The sequence below is a fragment of the Galeopterus variegatus genome, unplaced genomic scaffold (assembly GCF_000696425.1).
Source record: "Galeopterus variegatus unplaced genomic scaffold, G_variegatus-3.0.2 Scaffold9599, whole genome shotgun sequence".
Taxonomy (NCBI): Eukaryota; Metazoa; Chordata; class Mammalia; order Dermoptera; family Cynocephalidae; genus Galeopterus; species Galeopterus variegatus.
The window spans coordinates 28,050-42,572 of record NW_007735710.1 but is presented as its reverse complement, the minus strand read 5'-3'; the positions used below and the strand labels follow the sequence as shown (position 1 = coordinate 42,572).

General features: G+C 37.5%; 1 pseudogene; it reads right to left on the bottom strand.

Annotated features, from left to right (window-relative positions):
• Positions 1–14,523, bottom strand: part of LOC103609422 — a 64,729-nt pseudogene that overhangs the window by 27,909 nt on the left and 22,297 nt on the right.

Genomic DNA, 14,523 nt, shown 5'->3' with positions numbered 1-14,523 from the left:
CTGAATAAATATTTCTCCTAGGAACACAAACAAATGGCCTATGCATACATGAAAAATGCTCATTACTAAGCATCAAGGAAATGCAAATCAAAAGCACACTAAGATATCATCTCACCCCTGTTAGACTGACTATTATCAAAAAGACAGAGAATGACAATTCTGGTGAGGATCCAGAGAAAAGGGGACCTTCTACACTGCTGAGGGGACTGTAAGTTAGTACAGACTTTATGGAAAATAGTATGGAGGTTTCTCAAAGAATTACAGACGGAACTACAATACAATCCAACAGTCCCACTACTGGGTATATGACCAATGGAACAGAAATCATCATGTAGAAGGGAAACCTGCACTGCCATGTTTATTGCAGCTCTAATTACAATTGCCAAGGTATGGAACCAACATAAATGTCCATCAATGGATGACTGGATAAGGAAAATGTGGTATATATACACACAATGGAGTACTACTCTGCCATACAAAGAATGAAATTCCACCATTTGTAGCAACACAGATGAACTTGGAGAAGATAACATTAAATGAAATAAGCCAGGCACAGAAATAGAAATACTGCATGTCCTCACTCATAGTGGGATCTAAAAAATAAGTAAACTTTAGCTCATTTGGTTAGACTGTAGCCTCATAACACCAAGGTAATGAGTTCAAATCCTTGTACTGGCCAGACACACAAAAATAATAAAGAATATAAAAATAATTTTAAAATAATAAAGAAAGAAAGAAACAACAAACACACTAATGGAACTTTCAGAATGGGAGATCAGAGGAGGGAAAGAAGTAGGAGGAGAGAGGTTTAGGAAGAAATTGGTTAATGGACATAAAAGACGAGTGTATTTTGTAATGACAAATTTGCCAACTATCCTGAATTCCTCATCACATATTGTACACAAATACTGATGGTTAACTCTGTATTCCCAAAATATGTATAAACAACTGTGCTTCATTTAAAGAAAAAAGAAATAAAAAGAAAAAAAAAAAGAAAGAAAGAAAAAACAAGGGTCTGCGTGTCTGATAAAGTCATTCCTACCATGTTTATCTGCCTAGTATTCTCTGATAAAATGTTCTGGAATAAGTAACCTACATTTATGCTATGCAGAAAACATCGCTCTTTAAGTCTTTCAGAAAATGAACTCAAAACCCATATTCATAATTTCTGTTTTGAAAACAAAGAAATAAAGTTTAGGAGAATATAGGATTAAATGGCCTTTCACCCACACTCTATGCACAATCTTACCTGTACGCACTCAGCACAGACATGCAAAAGCTCTCTTGGTCTCTGCTTCAAACCATCCCTCCTCCACAGAAGGGCTGACAGCCACTGCCTATAATTAAGATCTAGCTGTCCCTTAAATGTTTGTCCCTGAAATGTCATTACAGGACGGAGCAGTCTGTGAAGGTGAGTGCTACAGAATAAAGGGCACCCACCGTTGGTTTTTCTCAGCTCCTCTGCAAGGCAGCGGGCTTCCTCTTGAACACGGTCCTCAATGGTCCTCTTTCCCATCCCCAAATTCCGCAGGGTCATGAGTGAGAAGCGCCGGGTCTCTTTCCATCTCTTTCCATTGCTGAAAATGATTCCTAACAGACAGGGAGCAGAAACTAGGAGGGAGATCCCAGGCAAGGAGGAGCAAATGGACACTTGGCAGCCACATGTCTAGGCCAAGCTCTGCCTGAGGATGTCTTTACATATCGGTTTTCAGCTCTCCCACCCCCATACCCATGCTGACACAGGCACATGCACACCTACCATGTCCTTTACTAATTCTGTCAATCACTGGGTGACTGCCTCTTCCAGAAAACTCCTCTCCCATATCGATCAGGGCTTCCTTCACTGCTTCATATCCATGCAACACGACCGTGGGCTTCATGCCAAAGTACACAGTGAACACAGGGCCATAGACTTTTGCGAACTGAGAAAGGAGATGAAAATCATAGCAAAATAAGTGATGATATGGTTCATATATTGTGCTGGATTCAGACATATTGTAATTTCACTCTCTATACTTTTATTCTACTACACCCAGCTTCAAATATTTCTCATTTATGTATAAATATGGCTGTGATTTTATAGCTGACACTTATAGATGACCTATGATGTGTCATACAATGCTCAAGCAATTGGTAAACAGATTACAAATAATCATCACACCAACACATTCAGCAGGTATCTGTATCCTGTTATAAGGCAAAAAGCTGAAGTTAGATAATTTTAAATTCATTCTCAGTGCTCCACAGTTAATGCACAGAAGACCAAAATTTGATCCTCTCCTAATTCAACGTCTGATTCTGAGCAATTTATCAGCCACATGTGCTCACCTTGAGACTATTACCCACCTGATGGCTTCAGGATCCACTTTTACCATAAGGATCTTCACTCCGTAGCCCTGTGATAAACACTAGCAATCTTTAGTTATAAAGTCACCCCAGGTGATTCTAATGACCATCCCAGTTTGGGACCTGCTGGTATTACCAGCAAAGACACAGTGAGCACCACAGGGCAGCACCAGGACATCCAGCATCTCCTGGAAGAACAATTTCTAACATCCTCCAGCAATTTTGGACACAGACGGCAGGTTTGTGCAGAAACCAAAAAACATCTCATACCACCAAGTCATTCACTTATGCTGGTCCTGAGCCTATAGCTATTTCCTTGACATCAGAGAAAATAAATTGATTCTTCAGAGAAGTAAAATTTCCATGTCTACTAGGGCTAGAAAGTGGAGTGGTGGGGGAGGGGGAGGGAGACTGGGGGATAACTGAGTGGGAACACGGGTTACAAAAGTAATTTCTGGTAATGGGAATGCCCCCAGTATGAATCTGTCTTTCACGTCATGAGCAGGAGGGGTGACAATTAGATTTGTATCTCATGAAATTTTTTTCTTAATAGAAGAGACAAAAAAGAGAAAAAAAGAAAGAAAATTCCATGGCTATTCTTAATAAAACACAGGAAATTATAACTGGTGACTTTTTAATGAAATCTCTAATCACAAACACAAACTTCCCTTACCATTTATCTTCAGCAGGAAATTACAGAAAATGGCTATAAAAAAAAGGGAAGCAGCACTCCCAGCGTTTGCCACTTTATTACTTTAATTCTACCACACAAGAGCCTAAGTGTTTCTCTACTCACAAAATTCATTACTTTCTTCCACTATTTCTGAAAAAGACAGACTGAAATAGGCAACAGAAACATCAATGTTTATATGGAGCATTTTGTTTTATGTAGATCAATTATGTATTTTTATTATATACACTATTGAAAAATTCTAGTACATATTTACGAGGTATAAAATGTATTATGATTTTTAATACAATGGGGAATGATTAAATGAAGCTAATTAACATAACCATCCCCTCCAATATTTAACTATTTTGTGATGAGAATATTTGATATTTACTCCCTTATTGTTATTGAAATGTACAGTACTAATTTTTTACCTAAATCCAGCATACTGTGCAATTGATCTAAAGAAGAATCAGACATTCCTCCTAGCTAAGACTTCATACTACAATGATCTATTACCATAGTGTGCTCCCCAAAATATACTTATTTTAAAGTAGGGGTCAATATACTTTTTGCAAACCACTGAAGGAGCATAAAGCATACTTACATTGCTTAAAGATTTGCTGATGTCCTTAACATCTATCTGTAGGATATTTCCAATAATTGGGAGAGGAGTGGGGCCCGGTGGAAGCTTCTCTCTCCCAGAGCTCTGTCTCCAGACTGAAAGGAGAAGCAAACAGGAGAGACAGAGCACCAAGACCACCCATGGATCCATTGATGCCTTCTCTTCATATAAGACGACTATGATCTTGCAATCCAAAGCTTTTTATAACACTTCCTGCTAATTCAGTATGTGCCTCTTTGACATATAAAGCAATCACTAAGCTAGATCCACTTATGTGCTGCTGAGTGGACTTTGGCCCAATGAGAGATAAAAATAGAATGTTTTAAAATCTTGTTGTTTCTTTCCAGTGCTTACTCTGGACAGTGTTGTTTAATGGCAGTGGGCTGGAGCTCTAGTATTGGTAATAAAAGAAAACAAAAAACAAAAAAATGGGTGACTCCAATGTGCAGTTGTAATTGAAAACCCCCAAAGTAAATCATTAGATGCAAGAAAATTACTTAAAATTCTAGATTCTCAGATTAATGACCAGTTGGGAATTTATGACTTTGAGGCTAATACGGATTATTATTGTATTCTATGCCTTGTAAATAAAAAATGTATGTTAAGTATTATGTCAAACACTAGGAGACTTTGTCCTCTATACTGAAAGCTTTTCAAATATTTAATATATTCTACTAACACTGTAGCTGCCCAAACATAATATAGTTAACATAACTATACATCTTAAGTGACCAGACACATATCAAGTTATTACCTTATAAATTTACATCATTTTACCATTAAATTCAAAATAAAAATACTGGAAAGCAGAGATTATTGCTTTATTTTTCAAATGTATGTAGGGAAACCTGTCAGAGTCACACAGATCACAGGTGAAAGAACTGGGATTTGAACGAAGATCTTTGTCTGCCCATCATGGTGCACTATGGCTTACACTACAGCTGCCTTGAGAACAATTTTGGCAAAACAAAACTAATCCCCATACATTAGTTACCCTAAATGTGCCCCCCATTGAGTCAATTCATAAAGTAATAGGATTCATATTTAATAAAAGCCCCTTATTTCACTCCAAGTATAACAGGACCATAGGTGCTCAAGAGAAGAAATAAAAGATGTGGTCCTCCATCCTCATCACCACAGAGATGAAACTTGCTCAGTGCATCTGTGAGAAGAGCCAGTCTCAAAGAATTTCGTGGGAAAGGCTTGAGAAACTATGGCATCTCCTACCTCCCAGTTGCCTCCAAACATAGGTGCTTCTGTTGTTCTTGGTCTGTCATTGTCAGAAATAATAGAATGTGATAATGCACATCAAGGAAGGGTAATTATAGACAAAACAACAGTTGTGGATTCAGTAGAGGATGGGAAGAAGGGAAATCATTTAATGAACCCACAGCACAGAACCACCACAACATGCAGACCTGAGCTGGAGATGACATTCAATGGTCATGAGGATCTAAGTAGAACCAGAATGATATACATCACAAGATGACTAATGGCAATGCTTGTTCAAAGATGTGTTCTGTAGGAATTTCATTTTGTTCTAAATTAATCAGTGCAGATATTATTTACTAAAAGTAAAAAAATATATATATATATATGTTATGTCAAGACCCAGTCATGTTTGCCTAAGGTAAAATGATTCCCATTTTCCTAATGAGGAAGCTGGGCCTAGGAGATTCAGTGCCTTGTTCAAGGGCACACAGATTGCAGATTTTAGAGCTGAGGCTGGAACCCATGTCCCCTGCCTCTTGTACCCTCCCCTCCAAGAAAAACTTTCAGTTCAACCGGGTTCACCAATATTTACTAGTTGTGTGCTGTGATTCAATATATCAGGAAAGCCTAATCAGCATCTTTCAAAATAAACCTTAACTTAGTCAATAATTCCAGCACTACTTGACTGAAATTGGGGTCAGTAAAGTTTGGTTTTATAACCTGTAGAACTTGAGTGAGCCCATGTCTTGGTGAACCTTTGTTCAGGGCAAAGAGAAACAGTAATTGCTGACTGACTCACATAGCTCTAAACTTAAAGGACCTGCACCACCTTATTTTGGCTAAAATAAGCTCAGTTGTTCTCCTCAGAGCAAAGATTTCATTCCTTGAGAGATAGATGTCCCTGCTTTGTTCCTCCTCCCTTCTGCTGAACTGAAGGTCTTGCTTGGACTTTTCTTTCTACAGAATGAAAGAATCATAAATAATTTAAAAAGGAAAGGAATCGCTGAGATAAACTAATCTAAATTTTGCTTTGTTTTTTTAAGAAAAAGTAATTGGAGACTTGATGAGATAAAGTGTAACCAATGCGTCAGTACAAGACTTAGTCTTAGAATCCTGGTTTTCCACATTTCCCAGAACTTTCAGTTCAGTGACATCTCCCATCCCATCCCACGGAATTCCCATCTTGGTTCAAATGATCAGGAGGGTATCAGCATTAAGCCCTCCACAGTCACAGAGTAATATATACCTCAGCTTGGCTTGAGTTGTGACTTAGAAGAGGTTTTGGGGGCTTTTATTTTCATTGATAGAATTTATTTTTTAGAACAGTTTGATGTTCACAACAAAATGAAATGGAAAGTACATATTTCCTGCGTAACCCCTCCTCACATCCACCCCACAGCCTCTCCAAAATCAACAGCTCTCACTAGTGTGGTTCATCAGTTACAATTGATGAACCAACATTGAAACTTCATCAACCAAAGTTTGTAGTTTACAGATTTATATTTGGTGTTGTGCGTTCTATTGGTTTTGGCTAATGTATAATGACAAGTATCCACCCTTGTAGCATCACAAAGAATAGTTTTACTGCCCTAAAAATCATATGTGTTTTGACTATTCATTCCTCCCTTCCCTCAGGCCCTGGTAACAAATGATCTTTTTTAGTGTCCCCATTGTCTTGCCTTTTCTAGGATGTCATACAGTTGAAATCATATGATATGTAGCCTTTTTAGATCAGTGTCTTTTACTTAGTAATATCCATAGGGTTCCTCCATGTCTTCTCATGGCTTGATAGCTCATTACTTTTTAACACTAGATAATATTCCATTGTGTGGATGTAAAATAGTTTATTTTTATTTCATCAGAGTTTTGTAATTTCCTCAAATGATAGTTTACATGTTTTTCAGACTTATACATAAGTATTGCTAGAATATAAAAAGTAACGACTTCTTTTTTTAAGTAAAGAAATATTTTATTTATTTATTTATTTAACAATGTCCCAATTTTTATTTTTATTTTTTTTCTTCCAAATTTTATTTTATTTTGTCAATATACAATGTGGTTGAATACTGTGGCCTATTACCGAAACCTCCCTCCCAACTTTCTCTCCCTCCTCCCTCCCAACAATGTCCTTTCTGTTCGCTTGTCATATCAACTTCAAGGAATTGTAATTGTTGTGTCTTCTTCCCTCCCCGCCATGTTTTTTTGTGAATTTATTTATTTATTTTTAGCTCCCACAAATAAGTGAGAACATGTGATATTTCTCTTTCTGTGCCTGACTCTTTTCACTTAATATAATTCTATCTAGGACCATCCATGTTGTTGCAAATAGCACTATTTCATTCGTTTTTATAGCTGAGTAGTATTCCATTGTTTAGATATACCACATTTTCCGTATCCACTCATCTGATGATGTACATTTGGGCTGGTTCCAAATCTTAGCTATTGTAAATAGTGCTGCAATGAACATTGGAGAACAGTTATACCTTCGACTTGATTATTTCCATTCCTCTGTGTATATTCCCAGTAGTGGGATAGCTGGGTCATATTGTAGATCTATCGGCAATTGTTTGAGGAATCTCCACACCATTTTCCATAGAGGCTACACCATTTTGCAGTCCCACCAACAATGCATTAGAGTTCCTTTTTCTCTGCAACCTCTCCAGCATTTATTATTCACAGTCTTTTGGATGTTAGCCATCCTACCTGGGGTGAGATGGCATCTCAGTTTGGTTTTGATTTGCATTTCCTGAATGCTGAGTGATGTTGAGCACTTTTTCATGTGTCTGTTGGCCATTCGTGTATCTTCTTTTGGGAAATGCCTATTTAGCTCTTTTGCCCATTTTATAATTGGGTTGCTTGTTTTTTTCTTGTAAAGTTGTTTGAGTTCCTTGTATATTCTGGATATTAATCCTTTGTAAGATATATATTTTGCAATTATTTTCTCCCACTCTGTTGGTTGTCTTTTAACTCTGTTAATTGTTTCTTTTGCTGTGCAGAAGCTTTTTAGTTTGATATAATCCCATTTGTTTATTTTTCCTTTTGTTGCCCATGCTTTCGGGGTCGTATTCATGAATTCTGTACCCACTCCTACTTCCTGGAGTGTTTCCCCTATGTCTTCTTTAGGGAGTTGTATTGCTTTAGGATGTATATTTAATTATTTAATACATTTTGAGTTGATTTTGGTATATGGTGAGAGGTATGCGTCTAGTTTCATTTTCCTACTTATGAATATCCAGTTTTCCCACACCACTTGCTGAAGAGGCATTCTCTTCCCCAGTGTGTAGACTTGGTGGCTTTGTCAAAGATCAGATGGCTATAGGAGTATAGGTTTATGTCTGGGTTCTCTATTCTATTCAATTGATCTGTGTGTCTGTTTTTATGCCAGTACCATGCTTTTTTGGTTATTGTAGCTTTGCAGTATTGTTTAAAGTCAGGTAGTGTTATGTCTGCAGCTTTATTTATTTATTTATTTTTTGCTCAGAATTGCTTTGTCTATGTGTGGTCTTTTGTTATTCCATATAAATGTCTGGATATTTTTTTCCATTTCTGGAAAAAATACCATTGGAATTTTGATGGGGATTGCATTGAATCTGTAGATCACTTTGGGTAGTATGGACATTTTCACAATGTTAATTCTTCAAATCCAAGAGCATGGGATATCTTTCAATATTCTTCTGTCCTCTTTAATTTCTCTCAACAGTGGTTTGTAGTTCTCTTCATAGAGATTTTTCACGATTGGTTAATTTTTTTGTGTGTGGCTATTGTAAATGGGCAAGCTTTCTTGATTTCTTTTTCTGCATTTTCACTGTTGGAGTATAGAAATCCTACTGATTTTTGCGTGTTGACTTTGTCTACTGCAACTTTGTTGAAATCATTCATCAACTCTAAGAGATTTTTGGAGAGGCTTTAAGCTGTTCAATATAATATATAGGATCATATCATCCACAAACAGCATCGATGGAATACCACTTGACCAAAAAAAAAAAAAGAATGAAATGACTTCATCTTTTCCAATCTGGATGTCTTTTATTTCCTTCTCTTCTCTGATTGCTCTGGCGAGTAGTTCCAACACTATGTTGAATAGGAGTGGTGAGAGTGGGCATCCTTGTCTAGTTCCCATTCTTAAGGGAAAAGCTTAACAGCTTTTCCCCATTTGGGATGATATTGTCAGTGGGATTATCATATTTGGCTTTAATTGTGTTGAGACACTTTCCAACTGAATCTAACTTGTAGAGTTATCATGAATGAATGTTGAATTTTGTCAAATGCTTTTCCCACCATCTATAGAGATGACCATATGGTCTTTGTCTTTGCTTTTATCGATGTGGTGTATCACATTTATTGATTTGCATATGTTGAAGCAAACTTGCATCCCTGGCATGAGTCTCGCTTGATTATGCTATATAATTTTGTGTATGTGCTGCTGTATTCTGTTATTTAGTATTTTATTGAGGATAATCATCATCCTAAATTCATCAAGGATATTGGCTTGTACTTTCCTATTTTTGATTCATCTTTGTCTGGTTTTGGTATCAGGGTAATGTTTGCCTCCTAGAATGAGTTTGGGAGAATAGCCTCTGTTTCAATCTTTTGGAATAGTTTGTAGAGAATTGGTATCAATTTCTCTTTGAGGATTTGGTAGAACTCTGCAGTGAACCATCTAGTCTTGGTCTTTTCTTTGTTGGGAGCCTTCTGATAACAGGTTCTATCTCTTTTATTGCTATTTGTCTGTTCAGATTTTCTCTATCATCTTGGCACAGTTTTCGTAGTTTATATGTATCCAGAAATTTATCCATTTCCTCCAGATTTTCAAATTTGTTGGCATATAGTTGTTCATAATAGTCTGTAATAATTTCTTGTATTTCTGAGTTATCAGTTGTAATATCACCTTTTTCATTTCTAATTTTTGTTATTTGGATCTTCTCTCTTTTTTTCGTGGTTAGTCTTGCTAAGGGTTTGTCAATTTTATTTATCTTTTCAAAAACCCAACTTTTTGTTTCATTGATCTTTTGTATCATTTTGGGGGTTTCTATTTCATTTAGTTCTGCTCTGTTCTTAATTATTTCCTTCCACCTACTAACTTTGGGCTTGGATTGTTCTTGTTTATCTGGCTTGTTAAGGTGAAGTGTTAGTTTGTTTATTTGCCATCTTTCCATTCTTCTGAAGTAAGCATTTAATGTGATAAATTTCCCCAAGTACTGCTTTTGCAGTATCCCACAGGTTTTGGTATGATGTGCCATTATTTTCATTTGTTTAAAGAAATTTTTTGATTTCCTGTTTAATTTCTTCTTGGACGCATATGTCATTAAGTAAAATGTTGTTTAATGTCCAAGTGTTTGTATAGTATCCATATTTTATTTTGTTATTGATTTCTAACTTTAATCCATTGTGATCTGAAAAAGTACATGGCGTAATTCCAATTTTTTGGTATTTGTTGAGACTTGCTTTATGACCTAACATGTGGACTACCTGGGAGAATGTTCCGTGAGCTGGTGAGAAGAATGGATACTCTGAGGTTGTTGGATGGAATGCTGTAGATATCCTCCAAGTCCAATTGGTCTTAATTGTTGTTTAGATTTTGTTTCTCTGTTGATATTTTGCCTAGATGATCTGTCCAGTGTTGAGAGTGGGTTATTCAGGTCACCAGCTATTATGTTTGTTATTAGACCATTTTGTGCTGCTATAACAGAAATACCTGAGACTGGGTAATTTATAAGGAAAAGAGGTTTATATGGCTTATGATTCTGGGACAGCTGCATCTGGCAGGGGCTCAGGGTGCTTCTACTCATGGCAGAAAACCGGCAGGCAGCTGGAAGGTACAAGCAAATCACACGGAGAGAGGAAGCAAGAGAGAGAAAGAGAGGAGGTGTCAGGGTCCTTTACACAATCAGGTCTCATGGGAATAAATAGAGTGAGAAGTCACTCACTACAGGGACAGCACTAATCAATTCATGAAGGATCCGCCCCCATGACTCAGTTTCCAACACTGGCATTGGAGATCAAATTTCCACATGAGTTTTGGAGGAGACAAGACAGCCAAGCTCCATCAATGGTGGTAGAATCTATCTCTTTCTTTAGATCTAATAGTGTTTGCTTTATAAATCTGGCTGCTCCAGCATTGGATAATTTATAAGGAAAAGAGGTTTATTTGGCTTATGATTCTGGGACAGCTGCATCTGGCAGGGACTCAGGTTGCTTCTACTCATGGCAGAAAACCAGCAGGAAGCTGGCAGGTACAAGCAAATCACATGGAGAGAGGAAGCAAGAGAGAGAAAGAGAGGAGATGCCAGGGTTCTTTATACAATCAGGTCTCCTGGGAATAAATAGAGAGAGAACTCACTCACTACAGGGACAGCACTAATCAATTCATGATTGATCCACCCCAATGACTCAATCAGTTTCCATCACTGCCACATTGGAGAACAAATTTCCACATGAGTTTTGGAGGAGACAACACATCCAAACTCCATCAATGGTGCTAGAGTCTATCTTTTTCTTTAGATCTAATAGTGTTTGCTTTATAAATCTGGCTGCTCCAGCATTGGGTGCATATATATTTATGACTGTTATGTCTCCTTGATGGATAGATCCTTTTATCATTATATAGTGGCCTTCTTCAACTGTTTTTATGATTTTTGGTTTAAAGTTTATTTTATCTGGTATTAGAATAGCTACTCCAGCTCATTTCTCATTTCTGTTTGCATGGTATATCTTTTTCCATCCTTTCACTCTTAGTCTATGTGTGCCTTTACAGGTGAGGTGAGTCTCTTGAAGGCAGCATATTGTCGGGTCCATCTTTTTAATCCAGTCAGTCATTCTGTGTCTTTTGAGTAGGGAATTTAATCCTTTTACATTAAGGGTTATTACTGAAAGGTGTTGATTTACTCCTAGCATTTTATTGATTTTTGTTTAGATGCCTTAAGTATCTTTTGTTCCTTTCTTTCTGATTTTCTGTTTGTCTTCTATATGTGTTGGTTCATTGAGGTGGTAGATAAAGCATTTTTTTCTTTCTTGTTAGCATTTTTGTTTTACTGGTAGGTTTTGTTCTTTCTTGAGTATTCGTGGCAGTGATGGTTGTTTTTCAGGTATCAAACCCAGTACTTCCTTGAGAATTTCTTACAACAATGGTCGTGTGGTTCTGAACTCCCACTGTTTTTTGTTTGTCTGAGAAATATATTATTTGTCCTTCATTTGGGAAGGATAACTTTGCTGGGTAAAATATTCTAGGCTGGCAATTTTTGTACTTTAGTATTTTGAATATATCATCTCATTCTTTTCTGGCTTTTAGGGGTTGTGATGAAAAGTCTGATGTTAGTCTGATTGGGGCTCCTTACAGGTGACTTGCCACTTTTCTCTTGCGGCTTTTAAGACTCTCTTTGTTTTTGAGTTTTGCCAGTTTGACTAAAACACATCTTGGAGAGGATAGCCTGTCTTCAAGGTCAGATAGTCTCTCTTCTTGTTCTAGCCAGCTGGTTAGACTTTCTGTTGTGTTTTTATTTCTTTGAATGAATCCTTCAGCTCCACATGCTCTGCTACATTCTTTGTCAGTACATTGATTTCTTTGTACATTTCTTCTTTCAGATCCTGTATAGTTTTTCTCATTTCATTGTGTTGTCTAACTGAGTTTTCTTGTATCTCATTTAGTTTACTTAGAATTGTTGCTTTAAATTCCATGTCAGTCATTTCAAGTACTTCCTGTTCTATGGGATCTAACTTGAGAGTTATTATTTTCCTTTGGTGGTGATGTACTTTCTTGATTTTTCATATTTCTGCTATCTTTCCTTTGGTGTTTAGTCATTGTGGCGGGGGGTATCATGTTCCCCTTGTTCCACCCTGATGTCTGGCCTGGATCCTGGAGGAACTTCCAATTCAGGGTGGTGTGAACTGGCCAGGGCTGGGGGTCCCATGGCACCTGCCTATTCTGGTGCAGCTTACTCAGGGAGTGTGGGCCCAGTGGCTTACAGGACTCTCTGCAAGGTGGTGACAGGCCTGGGCTGGGGGTCCACCGCATCTGCCTGTTCTGGCAAAACTAACTCGGGGCATGAGGGTCCAGTGGCTCTCAGACCTCTCTGGGCAGGTAGCACTGGCCTGGGCTGGGGTCCCATGGTGCCTGCCTGCTCCAGTGCATCTGACTCACTGCGTGTGGGCTTGGCTGCTCTCAGGCCTCTCTAGGCAGTGGGGAGTGACCTGGACTGGAGGTCCACAGTGCCTGCCTGTTCCAGTGCAGTTGACATGGGATGTGTGGTCCTGGTGGCTCTCAGGCCTCTCTGGGCAGTGGTAACAGGCCTGGTCTGGGGGGGTCCTGTGGTGCTTGGCTCCCTGTTCTGGGTTGGCTCTCGAGCCCCCTATTGTTGCTTTTTAATAGTTACAAATTGGTTGATTTGTGGGCGAGAGCAACAATAGAAACCATCTACTTTGCCATCTTGACTAGAGATCACTGATTTAATATCTTTCTTCTTTTCTAATATATTCATTCAATTCTATAAATTTCTCTGTAAACATTGCTTTTACTGTATCCCATACATATTTGAAAATTTCTCTTTTTTTTTAATGTAGTTCAAAATATTTTTCAATTTCTCTTGTGATGTCTTTTTTGACCCATGTATTATTTAGTAATGTTGTTTAATCTCTAAGTATTTTAGGATATTCCACCTACCTAATTGCTATTGATTTCTAGTTTAAATCCACTGTGATCTGAGAGCAGACACTGTATGATTCATATTTCCCCAAGAGCACATGATGGGGAAAGAATAGTCTTTTTAATAAATTGTACTGGGAAAACTGGATATCTAAATGTAGAGGAATGAAACTATATCTCATTTTGTCAACATATAAAAAGCAACTCAAAATGTATTAAGGACTTATTTTAGTCCATTTCTGTTGCTTATAACAAAATACCTGGAGCTGGGTAATTATAAAGAAAAACAAAATTTATTGCTTAGAGTTTCTGAGGCTGGGAAGTCCAAAGTCCATCTGGTGGTGGTGACAGTGACCCACAAGTCTCACATTGTGAGATGGTGGAAGCAGAGAGAGCAGAGACAGTATCTCTTCTCTCCTTTTAAAGCCCCCAGAACCATGCCTCTGAGCACCAATTTTTAATCCACTCACTACTGCACAGTCCTACAATCCAATCACCTCTTCAATGCTCTACCTTCCAATTACCATAATAGGATTTCCCATCCTTTTAATAGTCACTGTGGGTGCTAAGATTCTAATACATAAAATTTAGGGGACACAATTCAAGCTTCAGTGAGTTTGGGGAGGACATAATTCAATCCACTACATGACTTAAATGTAAGATCCAAAACTGTGTAACAACTAGAAAAAAATAAGGGAAACGCTTCAAGACATAAGTCTGGGCAACGATGTTATAAGTAATACTTCAAAAGCACAGGCAACAAAAGTAAAATCAGATAAATGGAATTCTATTAATCTAAAATGCTCCTGCATAGTTAAGGAAACAATCAACAGAATGAAGAGAGAACCCACAGAATGAATATGTATGTATGTATGTGTGTGTGTGTGTGTGTGTGTGTGTGTGTATATATATATATATATATAATTTCCAAACTATACCGCCCACAAGTAACTAACACCCAGTATATATGAGGAATTCAAACATCTCAACACAATAAAACAAATAATCCAATTATAAGATGGAAAAAAATCT